Genomic DNA, 20,768 nt, shown 5'->3' on the forward strand with positions numbered 1-20,768 from the left:
TCTGCAGCTGGTGTCCGGAACCACAGGAGCTACTCTGCTTCTGGGTTCTGGTAGAAGAAGACCCTCCTTGCTGCTGGGTTTTGGCACCTGAGAACCCTCCTCTGCTGGTGGGGTCCATCAGCAGAGGACCATCCTATGCTGCTTTGGTGCGGAACAGAAGGACCCTCCTCTGCTGTTGGAGTCTGGCAACAATGGAGCCTCCTCAGCTGCTTTGGTCCATCAGCAGAGGACCCTTTTTTCTGCTGGGGTCTAGCACGACAGGACACTCGTCTCTGCTAGTTTCCAGCAGAGAGGAAGCAATACAGGACCCACCCCTCTGCAGGAGTCTGGCAGCAGAGGACCCTCCTCTCCTTCTGGATTTCAGCAGCAGAGGACTTTTGTCTTCTGATGGACCCCAGCAGAGAGGAACAGCAGAGGACCCTCTTCTCTTGCTGGACAGCAAAGAGAGGATGCAGCAGAAGAACCTCCTGTTCTCCTGGGGTCTGGCAGCAGAGGACCCTCCTCTCTGCTGGGGTCCGGAAGCAGAGGACTCTCCAAGCTGTTGTTGTTTGGCAGCAGAGGAACTTCTACAGTGCTGGAGTGGAGCAGAGAGGAAGTAGCATAGATACCTCCTCCATGCTGTGGTCCAGCCGCAGAGGACTCTCCTCTGCGGCTGGACCTCAGCAGAGAGGAAGATGCAGAGTATCCTTGTCTCCTACTGGACCCCAAAGAGAGGATGAAGCAGAGAACCCTGCTCTCTGCTGGGGTCCGGCAGCAGAGGACTCCTCCCGGTTGGGGTCAGGCAGCAGAGGACCCTCTTCCCTGCTGGGATCCGACAGCAGAGGACCCTCCTCTCAACTGGGTTCCTGCAACAGAGGACCCTCCTCCATGCTGTGGTCTGGAAGCAGAGGACACTCCTCTGCTCCTGGGATCTGGCACCAGAGGATCCTCCTCTGCTGCTGAGGTCCGGCAGCAGAGGATTTGCCTCCCTGCTGGGGTATGGCAGCAGGGGAACCTCCTGCCTTCCGGGGTCCAACAGCAGACCATCCTCCTCTTCTGCGGGACCCCTGCAATGAGGTGCTTCCCTGCTACTAGACCACAGCAGAGAAGAAGTTGCAGAGGACCCTCCCCTCATGCTGCACCTCAGGGAGAGGACGCAGGAGAATACACTCATCTTCTGCTGGGGTCCGGCACCAGTGGACTCTCCTCTCTGCTGTACCCCAGCAGAGAGGAAGCTGCAGAGGACACTCCTCTCCAGGTGGGTATCAAACCGAGGAAACAGTAGAGGACACTCCTGTTCTGCTGGGGTCTGGCATGGGTGGACCCTCCTCTCTTCTGTGGTCCTGCACCAGAGGATCCTCTTCCGCTCCTGGGGTTCCACACCAGAGGACCCACCTCCCTGCTGCTGGGGTCTGGGCCCAGAGGACACTCCTCTACTGCTGGGGTCTGGCACCAGAGGACCTTCCTCTCTACTGGGATCCGGTACCAGAGGATCCCCCTCATCTGCTGGCATCCGGTACTGTAGGAACCCCACTGCTGCTGGGATCCGTCAGCAGAAGACTAGCTTCTGCTGCTGGTATCCAACAGCAGCGGATCCAACTCTGCTGCTGTGGTCTGGCAGCAGAGGACCTTTCTCCCTTCTGAGGCCCTGCACCAGAAGACCCTACTAGGTTGCTCGGGTCGGGCACCAGAGGACCCAACTCTGCTGCTGGGGTCCGGCCACAAAGGTCCTTCCTCCTTGCTATGGTACGGCAGCTAGGACCCTCCTCCCTGCTCGGGTACCGCAGAACAGGACCATCCTCTGCTGCTGGGGTCCGACACCAGAGGACACCTCTCTCTGCTGAGGTCCAAAACCAGAGTACCCTAGTCTCTGCTGGGGTCGAGCAGCAGGGACCCTCCTTACTCCTGGGGTCCAGCAGCAGAGGACGCTGCTCTGCTGCTGGGTTCATACAGCAGAGGACCCTCCTGCCATCTGGGGTCCAACAGCCGATGACCCTTGTTTGCTTCTATTCCTGCATCAGAGGAACCTCCTCTGCTGCTCGGGTCTGGCATCAGAAGACTCCTCTCTGCTGGGGTCCGGCAGCAGAGGCCCCTCCTCCCGGCTGGGTTCAGGCACAGAGGACCATCCTCTCTGCTAGGGACTAGTACGAAAGACCCTCCTCCCAGCTGTGGTCCTGCAGCAGAGGACCCTCCACTGCTGTTGTGTCCGGTAGCACAGCACCCTCCTCTGCTTAGGAACCCCAGCAGAAAGGAATCAGCAAAGGACCCTCCTCTCTGCTTTGGTCCAGCAGCAAAGGACCCTCCTCTCTGCTGTGGCACAGCAAAGAGAAAGCAGAAGAGGAACATTTACTCAGCTGGGGTCCAACAGCAGAGGACCTTCCTCTTCTGCTGTGTTCCAGCAGCAGAGGATCCTCCTCCACTGCTGGACCCCTGCCTCCGAGGATCATCCTCTGCTGCTGGACCACAGCAGAGAGTAAGTTACAGAGGACACTCGTCTCCTGCTGGACCCCTAAGAGAGGACAAAGAGGAGGACCCTCCTCTCTGCTGGGTTCCGGCAGTAGAGGAAACTCCTCTGCTGTGGTCTGGCAGCATAGGACCTTCCTCTGCTAAGGGGTGCAGCAGCAGAGAACACCCCCCTTGTGCTGGGGTCTGGCCCCAGAAGACCCTCCTCAGCAGCTGGGGTCCGGTAGCAGAGGTCCACCTCTGTTGAACCTCAGCAGAGAGGAAGCAGCAGAGGACACTCTTATCTGTTGGGGTCCATCAGCAGAGTACCCCCCTCTGCTACTGGGGTTTGGCAGCAGAGGACCCTGCACCTCTGCAGCAGAGGACCCTCCTCCCTGCTGGACCCCAAAGAGAGGACGCAGCAGAGGACATTCCTCTTCTACTGGTGTCCTACAGCAGAGTACCCACCTCTTTCTGCTGGCTCCAGCAGCAGAGGATCCTCTCTGCAGTGGTCCGGTACCAGAGGAATATCCTCTGTGCTGTTATTTGGCAGCAGAGAACCTCCCCTCTCTTGGGGTCAGACAGCAGACGACCCTACTCTCTCCTGGGATCCAGTACCTGAGGACCCGAGTATTCATTGGATCCCAGCAGAGAGGAAGCAGCAGAGGACCCTCCTCTTATACTTGCGTCCGGCAGCAGAGGACCACCTTCTTCTGCAAAGTTCTGGCATCAGAGGACGATCCTCTTTGCTGGGGTCCGGAAGCCTAGGACCCTCTTTTCTGCTGTGGTCTGGCAGCAGAGGAACGTCCCCTGCTGGTGGGGTCCAGTACCAGAGGACTGCCTTCTGCTTCTGGGGTCCAGCAGCAGAGGACCCTCCTCTGCTGGACTCTGTCCTCTGCTGCTGGACGACAGAAGAGGGGAAGCTGCAGAGGACCCTCATTGCCTACTGGACCCCAAAGAGAGGACACTGCAGAAAACCCTACTCTTCTACTGGGGTCAAGCACCAGAGCACCCTCCTCTGCTGCTGGACCACAGCACAGAGGAAGTTGAAGAGGACCCTCGTCCCCGACTGGGCCCCAAAGAGAGGAAACAGCAGGTGACCCTCTTCTAATGGCGTTAGGCAGAGGAAGACCCTCCTCTGCTACTAGCGTCTGGCAACAGAAGACCCCCCTTTGTTGCTGGGGTCCAGCACCAGAGAACTCCCCTATGCTCCTGCTGTCCTACAGCAGAGAATCCTCCTTCTGCTGGGTTCCTGCAGCAGAGGACCCCCCTCTGCTGCTGGAGTCCGAAAGCAGAGTTCCTCCCTCTGCTGCTGTTTCTGGCACTAGAGGCCCCCTCACTGCTTCTGGGTTCCGGCACCAGAGGACCCCCCCTGCTGGGGACCAGCACCAGAGGAACCACTTGTGCTGCTGTGGTCCGGTACCCGAGGACTCTCCTCTCCTGCTGGGGTCGAGCAGAAGAGGACCCTCCACTCTGCTGGGGTCCAGCAGCAGAGAACCGCCTTCTGCTGCTGGGGTGTGGCAGCAGAGAACCCCCTCTGCTCTTGGGGTCGAACACCAAAGGACCCGCCTCTGCTGTGTCTGGCAGCAGAGGACCCCCCTCTTGTGCTGGTGTCCGGGAGTGGAGTTCCTCCCTCTGCTACTGTGGTCGGGCACCAGAGGACCCCCCTCAGCTGTTGGGGTCTGCCACCACAGGACCCCCCTCAGCTGTTGGGGTCTGGCAGCAGAGGACCTTCCTTCTGCTGTGTTCTGGTAGCAGAGGACCCTCCTCCCTGCAGGGATATGGCAGCAGAGGACCCTCATCTGCTGCTCGGGTGTGGTACCAGATGACCCTCCCCTGCTGCTGTGGTCCGGCAGCAGAGGACCATCGTCCCTGCTGAAGTCAGCAATGAGAGAACCCTCCTCTCTGCTGTGGTCCGGCTGCAGAAGACCCTGCTCTGTTGGTGGGGTCCGGCACCAGAGAACCCCCTCTCTTGCTGGTGTCCGGCACCAGAGGACCCTCCTCTGCTGCTGAGGTCTGGCAGCAGAGGACCCTCCTTCTGCTAGGTTCCGGCAGCAGAGGACCCTCCACTCTGCTGAGGTCCAGCACCAGAGGACCGCCTTCTGCTGCTGGGGTCTGGCAGCAGAGAACCCCCTCTGCTCTTGGGGTCTGACACCAAAGGACGCTTCTATGCTACTGGGTCTGGCAGCAAAGGACCCTCCTTCTGTTGGGTCTGGCAGCAGAGGACCCCCCTCTTCTGCTGGTGTCCGGGAGTGGATGTCCTCCCTCCTCACTGCTGTGGTCCGAAACCAGAGGACCACCCTCAGCTGTTGGGGTCAGGCACCAGTGGACCCCCCTCTCTGCTGAGGTCCAGCCAAAGAGAACCCCCTCTGCTGCTTGGGTCGGGCACCAGAGGACACCCCTCTCTGCTTGAGTCCAGCAAAAGAGGACCCTCCTCTCTGCTGGGGTGGAGCAGCAGAATACCCTCCTCTCTGCTGCGGCCTGGCATTAGAAGATCCTCCACTGCTGCTGCGCCCAACAACAGAGGACCCTACTGTTCTGCCAAACCGCAGCTGAGAAGAAGCAGCAGAGGACCATCCTCTCTGCTGGTGTCTAGCATGAGAGGACCCTTCTCTGCTGGGGTGCAGCAGAAAGGAAGCAGCAGAGGACGTTCCTCTCAGCTGGAGTCCTGCAGCAGAGGACCCTCCTCTTCTTTCCTGTTCCAGCAGCAGAGGACTCTCCTCTCCTGCTGTCAGATCCCAGCAGTAGAGCAGCATCATCTCCTGCCTGACACAGCAGAGAGGAGGGTTCTCAGCTGCTGAACCCCAGCCTAGAGGAGTCTCCTCTGCTACGGGACCACAGCAGAGAGGAAGTTGCAGAGGACACTCATCTCCTGCTAGATCCCAAAGAGAGGACAAAGCACAGGACCCTAATCTTCGGCTGGGATCCGACAGATGTGGACCCTGTTTCTGCTGGGTTCCTGCAGCAGAGGACCCTCCTCCCTGCTGGTGTCCGGCACCAGCGGACCTCCTCTGCTTCTGGGGTCCGGCACCAGAAGACCCTCCTCTGCTGCTGGGTTCTGGAGGCAACAGGGCCCTCTTCCCAGGTTGGGTCTGGTGGCAGAGGACCACCCTCTCTGCTGGGTACAGCAGCAGAGCATCCACCACTGCTGCTGTTGTCTGAAACCAGATGACAACCCTCTCTGCTGGGGTCTAGCACCAGAGGACCCTCCTCTGCTGCTGGCGTCCGGCATCAGAAGATCCCCCTCTGCTGATGGGGTCCAGCACCAGAGGACCTCCGTATGCTCCTGGGGTCTGGCAGCAGAGAACACTCCTTCTGCTGGGTTCCTGCAGCAGAGAACTCCCCTCTGCTGCTAGGGTCCGGCACCAGAGGAACACCTTGTTCTGCTGTGCTGTGGTGCCCAAGTACTCTCTTATCCTGCTGGGGTCCAGCGGCAGAGGATCCTCCACTCTGCTATGGTCCAGCACCAGATTACCGCCTTCTGCTGCTGGGGTGCGGCAGCAGAGGACCCGCCTCTGCTGCTGTAGCCCTAGTGGAGAGGTAGCAGCAAAGGACCCTCCTCTCCTGCTGGACCCCTGCAGCAGAGGTCCCGCCTCTGCTGCTGGACTACAGCAGAGGGGAAGTTGCAGAGGAACCTTGTTTCCTACTGGACCCCAAAGAGAGGACACGCAGAGGATTCTACTCTTCTACTGGCGTCCTGCAGCAGAGGACCCTCCTCTTCTGCTGGGTTCCAGCAACAGAGGATCCTCCTCTCTGCTGTGGTCCGGCAGCAGAGGACCATCCTCTCTCCTGATGTCCGGCAGCAGAGGAAGTCCTCTCTGCAGAATTCCGGCAGCAGAGAGCCCCTTGTGCTGTTTGGGTCTGGCAGCAAAGAACCCCTTTCTGCTGCTGGGTTTTGGTACCAGAGGACCCCGTTGTCCTGCTGGGGTTTGGTAGCAAATGACACTCCTTATGCTGGGTTCTGGTAGCAGACAACACCCATGTTCTGCTGGGGTCCAGCAGCAGAGTTCCTCCCTCTGCTGTTGGTGTCTGGAAGCACAGGACTCCCCTCTGATGCTAGGGTCTGGCACCAGATGACCCTCTCTGCTGCTGGGGTCTGGCAGCAGAGGACCCTCCTTCTGCTGGGTTCCTGCAGCTGAGGACCCTCCTCCCTGCCTTGGTACGGCAGCAGAGTCCCTCCTCTCTGCTGGGGGCTGGCACAACAACACCCTACATTCTGCTGGGGTCCAGCAACAGAGAACCCTCCTGTTGCTGGGGTCCAGCAACAGAGGACACCATTCTCTGCTGGGGTCCAGCACCACAGGACCCTCCTCTCAGCTTGCTCGAGCAGCAGAGGATCTTCATCTCTGCTGGGGCCCGGCACCAGAGGACAATCCTCTACTGCTCAGGTCAGACAGCAGAGGACACTCCTCCCTGCTGTGGTCTGGCAACAGAGGACCCTCCTTTGCTTTTAGGGTTCTGGCACCAGAGGACCTCCCTCTCTGCTGGGGTCCAGCAACAGAGGATCTTTCTCTGTGCTGGGGTGTTTCACCAGATGACACCCCTCTCTGCTGGGGTCCAGCACAGGACGACCCTCCTACGTGCTGGAGTCCCCCAGCAGAGCACCCTCCTCTCCTGGGGTCTAGCACGAGAGGACCCTCCTTCTCTTCTGGGGTCCTGCAGTGCAGGACCCGCTCTCTGCTGGGGTCTGGCAGCAGAGTACCCTACTCTCTGCCGTGGTCCCACACCAGAGACCCCTTCTCTGCTGCTGGTGTCCGGCACCAGAAGACCCTCCTCTGCTGCTGGGACTGGCAGCAGAGAACCATTCTCCCTGCTGTTTTACGGCAGAAGAGGGTGCTCTACTGCTGCTGGGGTCTGGTAGCAGAGGACCCTTCACTCTGCAGGACCCCAGCAGAGAGGCGAGTCCTCTGCTGCTTCCTCTCTGCTGGGATCCGACAGCACCAGAGGACCCTCCACTGCTGCTGGGGTCTAGCATCAGAGTACCCCCCTCTGTAGCTTGGTTCCGGCACCAGAGGACCCACCTCTGCTGATGGTGCAGGCAGCAGAGGACCCTACTCCCTTCTGTTTTCCAGCACCAGAGCACCCTGCTCTGCTGCTGGGGTCTGGAAACAGAAGACCCTCCACTCTGTTGGACCCCAGCAGAGAGGTAGCAGCAAAGGAGCTGCCTCTCTGATGGTTTCTGGCAGCCGAGGACCCTCCTCTCCTACTGGGGTCCGGCAGCAGACGACCATCGTCCCTGCTGAGGTCCAGAAGAATGAACCCTCCTCCCTGCTGTGGTCCGGCAGCAGAGGACCACCCTCTGCTGTTCTGGTCCGGCAGCAGAGGACCCCCTCTCTGCAGGGGTCTAGCACAAGAGGACACTCTTCTGTGCTGGGGTCCTGCAGCAGATGACACACCACTTCTGCTGGGTTTAAGCAGCAGAGTTCCTACTCTCCTTTGGGACACCTGCATCATAGGACCCTCCTCTGCTGCTGGACCCCAGCAGAGAGGAAGTACAGAGGACACTCAACTCCTGTTCGACCCCAAAGAGAGGATGAGGCAGAGGATTCTCCTTCCTGCTGGATTCAGACAGCAGAGGAACCTCCTCTGCTGAATGAACATAGCAGAGATAAAGCATCAGATGACCCTCTTCTCTTCTGGGGTCCAGCATCAGAGACCCTGCTTTCTGCTGGACCCCAGCACAGAGAAAGCCGCAGAGGACAATCCTCTCTGCTGAGGTACAACAATAGAGTACCCTCCTCTCTGCTGGGATCCGGCAACAGAAGACCCTCATCTGCTGCTGATGTCCAGCAGCAGATGCCCATCCTCTGCTTTTGGTGTCCGGCAGCATAAGACACTCCTCTCCGTTGGACCCCATCAAAGAGGAATCAGCAGAGGACCATCCTCTCTACTGGGGTACAGCAGTAGAGGACCCTCCTCTCTGTTGAGGTCCATCCCCAGAGGATCCGCCTCTCTGCTGGGGTCCAGCAGAGAAGAAGCAGCAGAGGACTCTCTTCTATGCTGGAGCCCAGAGGAGGACCCTCATCTATGCTGGCGTCCGGCAGCAGAGGACCATCCTCTTCTGCTGGGGTCCGGCAGCACAAGATCCTCCTCTCTGCTGCTGCCTGGCACCATAGGTTCCCCCTCACTGCTGTTTTCCTGCAGAGAGAAAGGAGCAGAGGACAATCCTCTTCTGTTGGACAATAAAGAAGGAAGCAGCAGGGGACCCTCCTGTTCTGCTGGTTCTGGCAACAGGGGACCCTCCTTCCTTCTGTGGTCCGGCAGCAGATGACACTCGTCCCTGCGGGGTTCGGCAGCAGAGGACACTCGTCCCTGCAGGGTCCGGCAGCAGAAAACTTCCCTCTTCTGCAGGGATCCGGCACCAGAGAACACCTCTCTGCTGGGGTCGGGCAGCAGAGGGTCCTACTCTACTGCTGGGGTCCGGAAAAATAGGACCCTCCTCTCTGTTGGACCCCAGTGGAGAGTAATCAGCAGAGGACCGTCCTCTCTGCTGGAGTCCAGCAGTAGAGTACTCTCCTCTCTGCTCGGGTCCAGCACCAGAGGACTCTCCTCACTGCGGGTGTCCAGCATAGATGAAGCAACAGAGGACCCTCCTCTCTGCTGGGGTCCAGCAGAAGAAGACCCTCTTCTTTACTGGGGTCTGACAGCAGATTACACTCCTGCATTGCTGGGGTACCGCTGCAGAGGATCCACTTCCCTGCTGGGGTCTGGCAGCAGTTGACACTCCACTTTGCCTTGCTTCCAGCAGCTGAGGACCCTCCTCTCCTGCTGAACCCCTGCAGAAGATGACCCTCCTCTGCTGCACGATCTCAGCAGAGAAGAAGTTCTAAAGGACCCTCGTTACCTCATGGACTTCAAAGAGAGGCCGCAGCAGAGGACCCTCCTCTTCTGTTGTGATCGGGGAGCAGAGGACCCTCTTCTTCTGCTGGGGTCCGGCAACAGAGGTCCCTTCGCTCTGCTGGGGTCCAGGAGCAGAGGACCCACTCACTGCTGGGGTCCGGAAGCAGTGGACCTCCTCTGCTGGACCCCAGCAGGGAGGAAGCAGCAGAGGACCCTCCTCTCTTCTGTGATCTAGCACCAGAGGACACTCCTCTCTGCTCTGCCAAAACAAAGAGGAAGCAGCAGAGGTCCCACCTCTCTGCCTGGGTTCGGCACCATATGACGTTCCTCTCTGCTGGGTCTAGCACGTGAGGACCCTCGTCTGTGCTAGGGTCCAGCGAGTAAAATGCTGCAGAGGACCCTTCTCTCTGCTGGAGTCCAGCAGCCAAGGACCCTCCTATCCTGCTGAACACCAAAGAGAGGAAGCAGGAGAGGACCTCTCTGCTGGGGTCAGGCTCCAGAAGACACTCCTTCCTGCTGGGGACAGGCAGCTGAGGACCCTGTTCTCTGCTGGGGTACAGCAGAAGAAGACCCCCCTCAGCTGCAGGTGTTCGGCATCAGAGTACCCTCCCCTCTGCTGGGGTGCGGCTGCAGAGGACCCTGTTCTCTGCTGTGTTCCTGCAGCAAAGGAGCCTCCTCTCTGCTGGGGTCCGACAGTAGTGGAATCTCTCTCTGCTGGGTTCCGGCACCAGAGGACCCTCCTCTGCTGCTGGGGTCCGGTACAACAGGACCATCCTCCCTGTTGTCGTCCGGCACCAGAGGACCGTCCTCTGCTCCTAGGGTCCTGCATCAGAGTACCCTCCTCTGCTGCTTGGGTCCGGCATCAAAAGACTCCCTTCTCTGCATGGGTCCTGCAGCACAGGACCCTCAACTGCTGCTGGGGCCCGGAACCAGAGGACTCCCCTCTCTAATTGGACCAGCATCAGAGAACCCTCCTCACTGCTGGGGTCCAGCAGCAGAGGACCCTCCCTCTGCTGGTGTCCGGCACCACAGGAACCACCTCCCTGCTGGCGTCTGGTACCAGATTACCCTCCTCTGCTGCTGGGTTCCAGCACCAGAAGACCCCCCTCTCTGCATGGGTCCTGCAGCAGAGGAACCCCCTCTCTAATTGGGTCCAGCAGCAGAGGACCTTCCTCTCTGCTGGGGTCTGGCAACAGAGGACCCTCCTGTCTGCTGTAGTGCAACACCAGAGAAGCCTCTTCTGCTGTGGTCCAGCAGCAGAGGAAACTCCTCTCTGCTGGGGTCCAGAAGCGGAGAACCCTCCTTTCTGCTGAGTTCCAGCACCAGAGGACCTTCTTCTCTGCTAGGATCCAGCACCAGAAGACCCTCCTCTCTGTTGGGTCCGACATCCAAGAATCCTCCTCTATGCTGGCGTTCCGCAGTAGAGGACCCTCTTTTCTGCTGGGGTCCTGCAAAACAGGACCCTCCTCTCTTTTTGGGTCTGCCAGCAGAGGACGCTCCTTCCTGCTGGGGTCTGGCAGCAGAGGACCTTCATCCATGCTGGAGAGCCTTGGATGAGCGTCCTGCACTGAGTGCTGGTGGCCACGAGAGGGCGCCCAAAGCCGCCGTTCGTTCTTTCTTTTCTTTTTTTTTTTTTTTCTTTTTTACACATTTATTTATTTTATTCCAAGGTCAGATATACAGAGAGGAGGAGAGACAGAGAGGAAGATCTTCCGTCCGATGAGTCATTCCCCAAGTGAGCCACAATGGCTGGTGCACGCCGATCCAAAGCCAGGAACCTGGAGCCTCTTCTAGATCTCCCATGTGGGTGCAAGTTTCCAAAGCTTTGGGCAGTCTCTACTGCCTTCCCATGCCACAATCAGGGATCTGGTTGGGAAGTGGAGCAGCCGGGATTAGAACCGGTGCCCATATGGGATCCCAGCGCGTTCAAGGCAAGGACGTTAGTTCCTAGGCTACGGCGCTGGGCCCCAAGCTGCCCTTTCTACCCCTGGTGGGCTCAGGCCTTCTGACCTCTAGACAGTCCAACCCGAGCCATCCTAGCATCAGGTGGGGGTCCCGGACAGTATTCTGGTACACGTGCTGTTGAAAGATCAGGGCTCCAAGGCCGAACAGCTCACATACCAAAGCCCGGGAGGGGTGCAGGACGTTTGGGGCCTAGCATCAGCCCAGGCCTCTGTGATAGGAAGTGTCAGGGTGCCTTTAACAGCAGGGCACTTAAAGAACCCTGGGAGATGGACTCTCACATCAGCATGCCCACAGGCCCTCAGGGAGCTGGAGTCCCATGCCTGCATCCTCAGAGCCCTCTGAGAGCTGGTGTTAACACCAGCACACTGGGGTTGTACTTGGCCAGATGAGGTCTCAGGAAACCTTACCGCCACCCCCATTCCTTGCAGAGCACCCAACATGCAGACTCCGGGAATTCTTTGGCAAGTGGAGCATCTCCCTGATGGGCTGCCAACAGGGCTTCATGGACCGTTTTTTTTTTTTTTTTTTATTACAAAGTCCGAGATACAGAGAGGAGGAGAGACAGAGAGGAAGATCTTCCGTCCAATGATTCACTCTCCAGGTGAGCCGCAATGGCTGGTGCATGCCAATCCGAAGCTGGGAACTTGGAACCTCTTCCATGTGGGTGCAGGGTCCCAAAGCTTTGGGCCGTCCTCGACTGCTTTGCCATGCCACAAGCAGGGAGCTGGATGGGAAGTGGAGCAGCCGGGATTAGAACCAGTGCCCATATGGGATCCCGGTGCGTTCAAGGCAAAGACTTTGGCCACTAGGCCACGCTGATGGACCCCAGTTTCATGTATTTTTGCATGTGTTGGGTGGTGGTTAGGGTGATACACTACTCGGCCTGCCTTGGCCTAGCTGAGTGGTGTCTGGGCATGTGGGCTCCTAAGCCAGGAGCCAGGTGGATGGGCAAGTAGGCACCAGAGGTCACCAGCCATCTGCAATAGGAAGTCCCAGGCCCTAGCTGCTAAAGAAAGCATCCTGCAACATGCAGCCCTACTGCCCAGCACATATGATGATGACCGGGGAGCCACCAAGGCCCGCACAAGGTAGGGCTTTCAGGGCCTGTGCTTCCTGCACACAACAGGGTGCACAAAGCTGCCTTTCCTATCTCTAGCTAGCACTTGAGGGGTCAGCCATCACTGTCATGTGCTTTGGAGGCAGGAATTTGGCCTCACAGCCTCCAGCCAGATGCTGCTGCCCTCTTGTTCACCAGAGAGTGCTTCACCCTCCTCCATGGATCCTTCTGGATTCAAGACTCTTCCTCCTGCTGGTCAGCTGTGGACCATCGGCCACCGCTGATGTGCCATCTTCCACAAGACATCCCAACAGCTGACATCTGTTCTTCACAGAGGTCCATCTACCCAGGACAGGTAGAGTAGCAACATGCCTGGATCCCTCATCTGTACTGGCTGCTCTTACAGCACGGAACGGCATAAGTTGTGCAAGCCAGGGGGACAGACACCTTCAGCAGCCTGGTGAAGGAGCTGCTGAAGGGTCCAGCAAGGATTGGTGTGGTGTGGTGTGGTGCAGGGAATTGTCTCAGTGGGTCAAGCCTCAGCCTGCCAGGTGGATGGCCTGTACGGGTGCTGCTTCAAATCCTGGCTGCTTCCCCTGCAGTCCAGCTCCCTGCCGATCCTCCTGGGAGAGCAGCGGAGGATGCTGCAGGGGCTTGTGCCCTTGCCTGTGTGCCCCTGTGCCCCTTTGGGAGATCTGGAGGGAGCTCCTGGTTCCTGGGTTTGTCCTGACCCAGCCACAGCTGGCTCTGGTGGTGGTCCTTGGGGATGTGAGCCAGCAGATGCAAGAAAGATTCTGTCTCTCCCTCTCTGTTCCTCTGTGCTTCCAAGAAAAGAAGACAGAGGGAGGCAGGAGGGAGGAAGGAAAAGACAGAAAGCTGCTGGCCTCCTGCGAGGGAGCATGCTGTGTGCTGTGCTGTGACTCTAGACTGCTTATAGCTGTCAATGCAGAACCCCAGGGCGTGCATATGGCTTCCGTCATGGGACTTGTGTGCAAGCTCTAAAAAGAGTGTCCTTGAGAGCAAATGCCTCTCTGAGCTGGGGTGCTTCCATTGATTTGGCAGGAGAGCCTTGGATGAGCATCCTGCAGTGAGTCCTGGTGGCCACGAGGGTGCCCGATGCTGCCCTACCTTTTTTTTTTTTTTAAACAGATTTATGTATTTTATTCCAAAGTCAGATATACAGAGAGGAGAAGAGACAGAGAGAAAGATCTTCCGTCCGATGATTCACTCTCAAAATGAGTCGCAAGAGCTGGTCCACTGGGGACCCACTCTGCTGGGGCCTCAGTAAGAGGGACCCTTGCCCCCCCCTCCATCCCCTCCCTATCTGCTGGGGCATCTGCAAGTTGGTCCATCTCGTGAGCCCCTCTGCCTGGGTCTCAGCGAGATGGTCCTCCTCAGACCGCCCTCTCTCTCTACCTGGGCTTCAGCTAGTGGGACCTCCGGCAACCCCTTCCTCGCTGCTGGGGTGTCAGCGAGAGAGACCCCCTCTGGAACCCCTCTGCTGGGGCCTCAGCGAGAGAGATCCTCAGAGCCCAAGCCGCTCTGTGTTGGGGACTCAGCCAGAGGGTCCCCCTCAAGACCCCGTCTTCACGGGCTTCAGTTAGAGAGACCCCTGAGTCCCACACTCTCTCTGCTGGGTCCTCCGCAAGAGGGTCCCCCTGGGGAACACCTCTCCTGGGGCCTCAGCAAGAGAGACCCCCTTGGGACCCCCTCTGATGGGGACTCAGTGAGGGGGAACCCTGGCGACCCCTGCCTCTCTGCTGGGGCCTCAGCGAGAGGGTCCCCCTTGGGACCCCCTCTGCTGGGGCCTCAGTGAGGGGGAACCCCGGCGACCCTCTTTGCTTAGGCCACAGCTAGAGGGACACCAGGAGCCACCTAACCTCTCTGCTGGGGCCTAGGCGAGAAGGTACCACTTGGGACCCCCTTTGCTGGGGCCTCAGCTAGATGGACCACCGGAACCCCCTTCCCTCTCTGTTGATGCCTCAGCAGGAGGGTCTCACTCGGGACTCCCTCTGCTGGAGCCTCAGCGAGAGTGTCCCCCTCGGACCCTTCCTATCTCAATGCTGTGGCCTCAGTGAGAGGATTCCACTCAGGACCTGCTCTGCTGCTCTCTCAGCGAGAGGATCCTCCCAGATCCCCATCTCTCTCTCTGCCTGGGCCTCATCGAGAGAGATCATCAGAGCCCGACCCTCTCTCTGTTGGGGACTCAGCCAGAGGGTCCGCTCAGGACCCCGTCTCTGGGGCCTCAGTGAGAGGAACCCCTGAGTCTCACTACCTCTATGCTGGGTCCTCTGCGAGAGGGTCCCCATGGGCACCACCTCTCCTGGGGCCTCAGCGAGAGAGGGACCACCTAGGGCCCCTCTCTGCTGGGGCATCAGCAAGAGGTTCCCCCTCGGACCACCCTCCCTCTCTGCTGGGGCCTCAGCGAGAGGGTCCCTCTTGGGACCCCCTCTGCTCTTGCCTCAGCGAGAGTCCCCCTCGGACCTCCTCTCTCTCTGTGCTGTGTCCTCAGTGAGAGGGTCCCACTCAGGAACCCGTCTGCTGGGCCCTCAGCCCAAGGGTCCCCCTCGGAATCCCTCTCCATCTCTGCTGGGGCCTCTGTGAGAGGTTCCCCCTCAGGCAGGTATATTAGGCCTTTATATGTTATGTAAGTATGTTAGTATTTGTGAAGCACCCCTCTCTTTATCTTGTCTTTCTGCTATGAGCACCAGGTTCCGACATTTCCTGCCAGTTTCTATTTTAACCAGACTATCAGACTGTCTGATGTGTGACCCCAGCTGTTGGGGGTCTGGTCCTCCCTTTATAAATAGCATAATCTCTGCCCGTGCTTTTGCTTATCATTCCCCTGTTATTACCACAGGGAAAATACCCACCTTCTCTACGTGGCAGCTTTGTGGGGTTTGGACATGACTGGCAAGCACCCCGTTTTCCCTTCTTTAGGAATGCAATGATTCCTGTGGAATCTATTAGTTCCATCATTCCTCTGAACTTGAGGACTCGCTCACGTGGGTGAACCTCAGCTCCTTGAATTTGAAGCTTTTGTCTGCCTGTGTTAACCCCCTGTTTCTCTCTCACATATAGAAAACACCTCTGAAGTAAATGACACCACGTTCCAGTGCACCCTGACAGCGTGCTGGAATGGCAATTGCAATTCTGCTGTTCTTCAGCCCCTTCCCTGAATCCTGCCTGTGTCTGTTGGGACTGACGGAGAGGCCTCTGTTGGCCTGATAAAGAATAAAAGAGACTGGCATAATGGCGACCACCATAGTCAGTACATCAGCAGCCGTAACCACCAGTTACCTTGGTGACAATGAACAATGTTGAGGTACAAACTGCCAGAGTTATGGAACAATAGGACTTTACTGATGCACATGAGCAGGTGGGCACCCTTGTGTTGTAACTGCGGGTTGATCTGTTGGCAGAGGAACAGCAGAGGCTGTGAGATTGGGTCTAGGCCTCTTGTACCCCATCGTATGCCTTTTTGTGTGCAACACCTATGCAAGTGCAAAATGCTTCCAAGCCCGGGAACTGCTGTCTGCTCGTTGCTACCGAGCTAAAGATACTCCCATGGTCAGGGCCTCTTGTTCCCCATCATATGCTTTATGTATGTTTCACCTGTGTAGTGCTATGTTTTGCCAAGCCCAGGAACTGTTGTCTATTATTTTACAATGCTGTCATTTTTATTTAAAGTAACAAAATAGTTTTCCAGTGATTGTTTTCATGAAAATCAGATGCTTTTGAAGAAATAAGTGGCACTTAAAAAACGTTTAGACAGTTACTATGGAGAAACCTCAGACTACCTCTGTTCATTGTCTTTCTTTCTGGAAATCCTAGAACTCGGATTAACCAGGTTGGGATTCATTTTCAACCATCATGTCAGGAGATCTGTTTGTCTCTTAACATGTTTTGCACCTCCATGCTCTACAACATCTTTGATCTCAGTTTAGTAATGGTGGGAAATGCAGCCTCCTGGTGGTGTTGTAGGGCTCAGGAGCCCTGGAGGTAGTTGGAGAGGCTCAGCTTCTGCCAGCCCCCCACCCACCCGCCCGCCCCAGCTAGACTTCAACTGCAGGCTTTTGTCATTCTACAAGTAAGAACACAAAGGAGAGACAGATGAACAGTAGGACAAAAGAACAGTCCTCACTCAGATAATGTGTGCAGGCAATCTCAAAAGGGACAATTTCCCCACCTGGCTGGGGTTACATTTTCCTTCTAGCATAAGGAGTGTAGCTATAGTATGTGTGGTGAGCTCCTTATGGTGGTTAAGGACAGCTGGTACCTGATGCAAAGTGAGGCTTAGCTGCAGGATGCAGAGCAGGTGTGCTGAGGCTTTGGCCATGTGGAAACAGCCTGGAGGAGATGGCAGTGCGGATGGCTAGGGTGTTGGCAGTATTCAGCTTCCTGTCCCTCACTGCCTGCCTGCTTTGCCCATGTCAAGTATGTCTAATTGACTAAATCTATTGACTTGGTAATACTTTGTGTATAAAATTTCATTTCCAGAAGTTCTAGTAGATCATTTTCAAGTCCATGTCTTTTGCTTCTGCTTCTAAATATGCTTGTATTTTATTGCTTTAAAGACAATGTTGATCACATTTCCCATGGTTACTGTTTCTCAATGTGCAATTCGTGGATCTACTTCTGCTTTTTCTCACTCTTGATATCCTATTTCCTGGTGTACCTAATCTTTCATACAGATTATTTTGCAAGTTTGTATATAGCAATAAATGTGGAGGTCTCAGAAAACTAACCTCTCTGGAGAGGATTTACCTCTTCCCTACCCACCTGCGACCCCCTCATTGATGCTCAGGACTTGAAATTAATTCCCTTAAACTATGACCCCAAGGACCCAGCACAGTGGCCTAGTGGCTAAATCCTTGCCTGGAAGTCACCAGGATCCCATATGGATGCCACTGCGTGTCTGCTGCTCCACTGCCCATCCAGCTCCCTGCTTGCAGCCTGGGAAAGCACTATAGGATAGCCCAAAGCCTGGGGACACAGAAAAAGCTCCTAACTCCTGGCTTCGGATCAACTCCTCTCGGACCATTGTCACTTTATCAGCAGATGGAGGATCTTCCTATTTTTCCTTCTCTGTATAGATCTGCCTTTACAAAGAAAAATCTTTAAAAATACATCTATATAATCTCGGGCTGTAGGGGTATATGAGGACTCTACTGTGTCTCATTTATTCTAACTGATGTCCAGTGGAAACTTTTGGGAGTGTGTCTGCTAGTAGCTTCTCAACTTCCAGCAGACACAGGGCTCTGATGTCTGACCCTCTCCTAAACGTCACTTCCAAATGTGTTCAGGTCACAGAGCCCACAAAAGCAGCTCTCAGGTTTTATCGCATGAGGTTCTTTTTTGTCCTGTCAGTTTTTGCCAGATACTGTTTTGCCAGCTTTTCAGTTGCTAAGAAAGATGCTTTAAATTTAGCTTTACTGCTTATCAGTGAGAGTAGATCCAAATAATTAAGCCTGACTTGACTAGAAATGAGATGTCACATCTCAATATCTTAAAGCAATAGAAAAAGTAATGGTGATTTTGAGTATCCTAGTAATCTTGCTATGAAGTTAGAAAATCAGGTGGAAGTAAGTACTGTGTACCATTGGATTTTCTTCCACTGAGATTCAGTTGAAGAAAAATCCACGAGATAGTTTGCTTTGATGGATTTGAGATCATCTGCAAGAGTGGGTAAAAAGTTCTGGCAAAGTGCAATTGAAATAGAAGTTTAGTGCAAAAGAAAAAGCCCTAAAATCCATGAACCCAGTGGTCTTCAAGTTTTTGAAAAAAATTACAAAAAACTGCAGAGATTTCAAGTGTTTTTCTGCACTTGCACTTAATTTCCATTTTTTCCCATTGGTGTCTTGAAGTGCACTCACACAAACATTGTTGTAGACTCTTCCCCTGCCAACCTATCAAAACTGTTGGGAAAAAAATAAGGTTTTTGGTTTAAAAGTACATTTATTTAGAGTGTTCCTTTTTATCTTTAGATTTTTTAAAAGATTTATTCATTTTATTACAGCCCAAGGTCCTGAATTCGTTCCAAAGGGCAGACTGCAAGCATGCGCCTCCCTTTTCCATGCCTGGTAAGTCTAGAGCTGCTTCTTGGCTTCTGTTTTATTATTTTTTTAAAGATTTATTTATTTTTATTGCAAAGTCAGATATACAGAGAGGAGGAGAGACAGGGAGGAAGATCTTCCATCCAATGATTCACTCCCCAAGTGAGCCGCAATGGCCGGTGCACGCCAATCCGAAGCCAGGAACCAGGAACCTCTTCCAGGTCTCCCATGCGGGTGCAGGGTCCCAAAGCATTGGGCCATCCTCAACTGATTTCCCGGGCCACAAGCATGGAGCTGGATGGAAAGAGGAGCTGCTGGGATTAGAACCGGCGCCCATATGGGACCCAGGGGCTTTTAAGGCGAGGACTTTAGCCGCTAGGCCACACCACCAGGCCCTTTATCCTTAATTTGTGTTTGTTATTGCCATGAGAAAAGTTTTGGCCGAGTCATAAATGGTACCTACTCATGCAATAAAGAAACTGATCAAACTTGCAGCGATAGTTTGTACATAAGGAGACTGCTGATCTTTGGCTTCATGGTAATAGAGCTATGGTGAGTCACTGGCTTAGAGAAGCCTTCGGACAAGGCCAGCAGTCATGCATCACAGCATGTGGCCGGATATGGGGGAGAGCGTTGGAGAAGGATTTATTAAGTAATTGTCCACTATTTGAGCAGTTTAGGTCCATAAAGAGTGACTCGTCCAGTCTGGGATGCCTAGATTTAAATTAGAGAAAAATAAAGAGGAGCATGTTGAGAAATGCCGGCTCTGTTACCCTCTTGTTGTGTCACTTTGCTGGCAAGGACAAAAAGAACTATTCAGCTATTTTCCCATAACAATGTTAAAATTGTATAAAGAATATATGTGGAAAAGAAATATCTGTGAACCTGTATTTTCATACTGTCTATATGAGCACTTTATGCTGTTTGAGGATTTGATTTGTCATTTCTGAGCCTGGGTTATGAGTATGTCTTTTGGTACAATATTACATATTGATATGTACATTCTATGTGCCTAGGTCAAACCAACAGCATAGCGGTCCCTAAACTAAGGGACCTACAGATAAGCCATCCTATTCTTAGATTTCAAATTTGAGAAATATTCACTTAATATGTAGGGAATCCAATTTCTGATTAATACTTTGCAAGTGGATCCACTGATGGCAACAACAGTGCTACGTTCTGCATGCCAAGTGTTACAACAAGCACACTATCACTGACTTTCAGAAGGTAGGAATCAGTGATCCTATTCAACAGATGAGAAACAAAGGCACAGAGAAGTTTCTTGACAAATGCATGAAGTGCTCATAACTCATTTTGGCTCATGGAAAAGCTGTAACTCGAATCCTACTTCACATAGCAGAAACACCAAAACTAGGGAACCTAAGGTAAAGCGCCAGGGCAGGGGAGGTCGTGGGGAGGGATGTTGGGTAGCAAAGTCCAGGCTTCACATTTTGTTTTCCTACTTGCTAAAGGCATGTGATTAAGTTAGTTCCTGCTACTATTATGGTTAAACTGTTTAAAATATCATCCCTAGGCAAATGTTGGCAGAGATTAAGATGAAGCTGGAGGACTCCTGTAGCCCATATCATGGGGTCTTGATTCCAATGCCGCTTCAACTGTGGGCTCTAAACTTCATCTTTTTGTTTTGTTTTGTTTTTGTTTTTGTTTTTGTTTTTATTAAATTCATTCATTAATTACATTGTGTTGTAATTTCATAGGAACTGTGATTCTCCCCACACTTCCCCACACCCTCCCCCCATGGTGGGTTCCTCCACCTTGTTGCGTAACCATAGTTCAAGTTCAGTTGAGATTCCCTCTTAGCAAGCATATGCGAAGTATACTAACTTCATCTTAATGAACCCTGGAAGTAACCAAGTGATAATCTGAACAGCTAGGTTGCTGCCATCCGCATACACCTGGGGATGAATATCTGACAGCTGCCTTTGGTCTGACCTAGCCCATGCTGTGGCAGGCATTTTGAGATTAAATCGGTTAATAGAAAATCTTTCTCTATTCTCTTACTCTCCTCTCTTTTTTGTAAAGTTTTATTTAACTGGAATGCATTTCTTGTATTTTACTTAAAGTTAAGAGCATAATGATATTTCCCAACCTGTCTAGCCTTCTGTCACACTCTCGCCCTTTCTCCTCCTTCCTTTATAATTTTTGTTTAACTTTTCACTGCAGCATACTTTGAGTTTATAACCACAAGTTTAATCCTCCATTAAAGAATTCCACAGGTAGTAAGTAGAAAAACCACTATTTCTCAAGAGTACAGATGAGGGTTATAAACATTAATCAAATCTCAAGGTGTCAGTTTCAGTCATATTCCACTTCTGTACTCTGTATTAGCTAACAAACAGGAAGGAACCCATTTGTCTTTGGGGGACTGGTTTATTTCAGTAAGTATAAGAGGCAAGTGTCTACTTGCC

Source organism: Ochotona princeps, chromosome 2 (assembly GCF_030435755.1).
Source record: "Ochotona princeps isolate mOchPri1 chromosome 2, mOchPri1.hap1, whole genome shotgun sequence".
In the NCBI taxonomy this organism is placed as follows: domain Eukaryota; kingdom Metazoa; phylum Chordata; class Mammalia; order Lagomorpha; family Ochotonidae; genus Ochotona; species Ochotona princeps.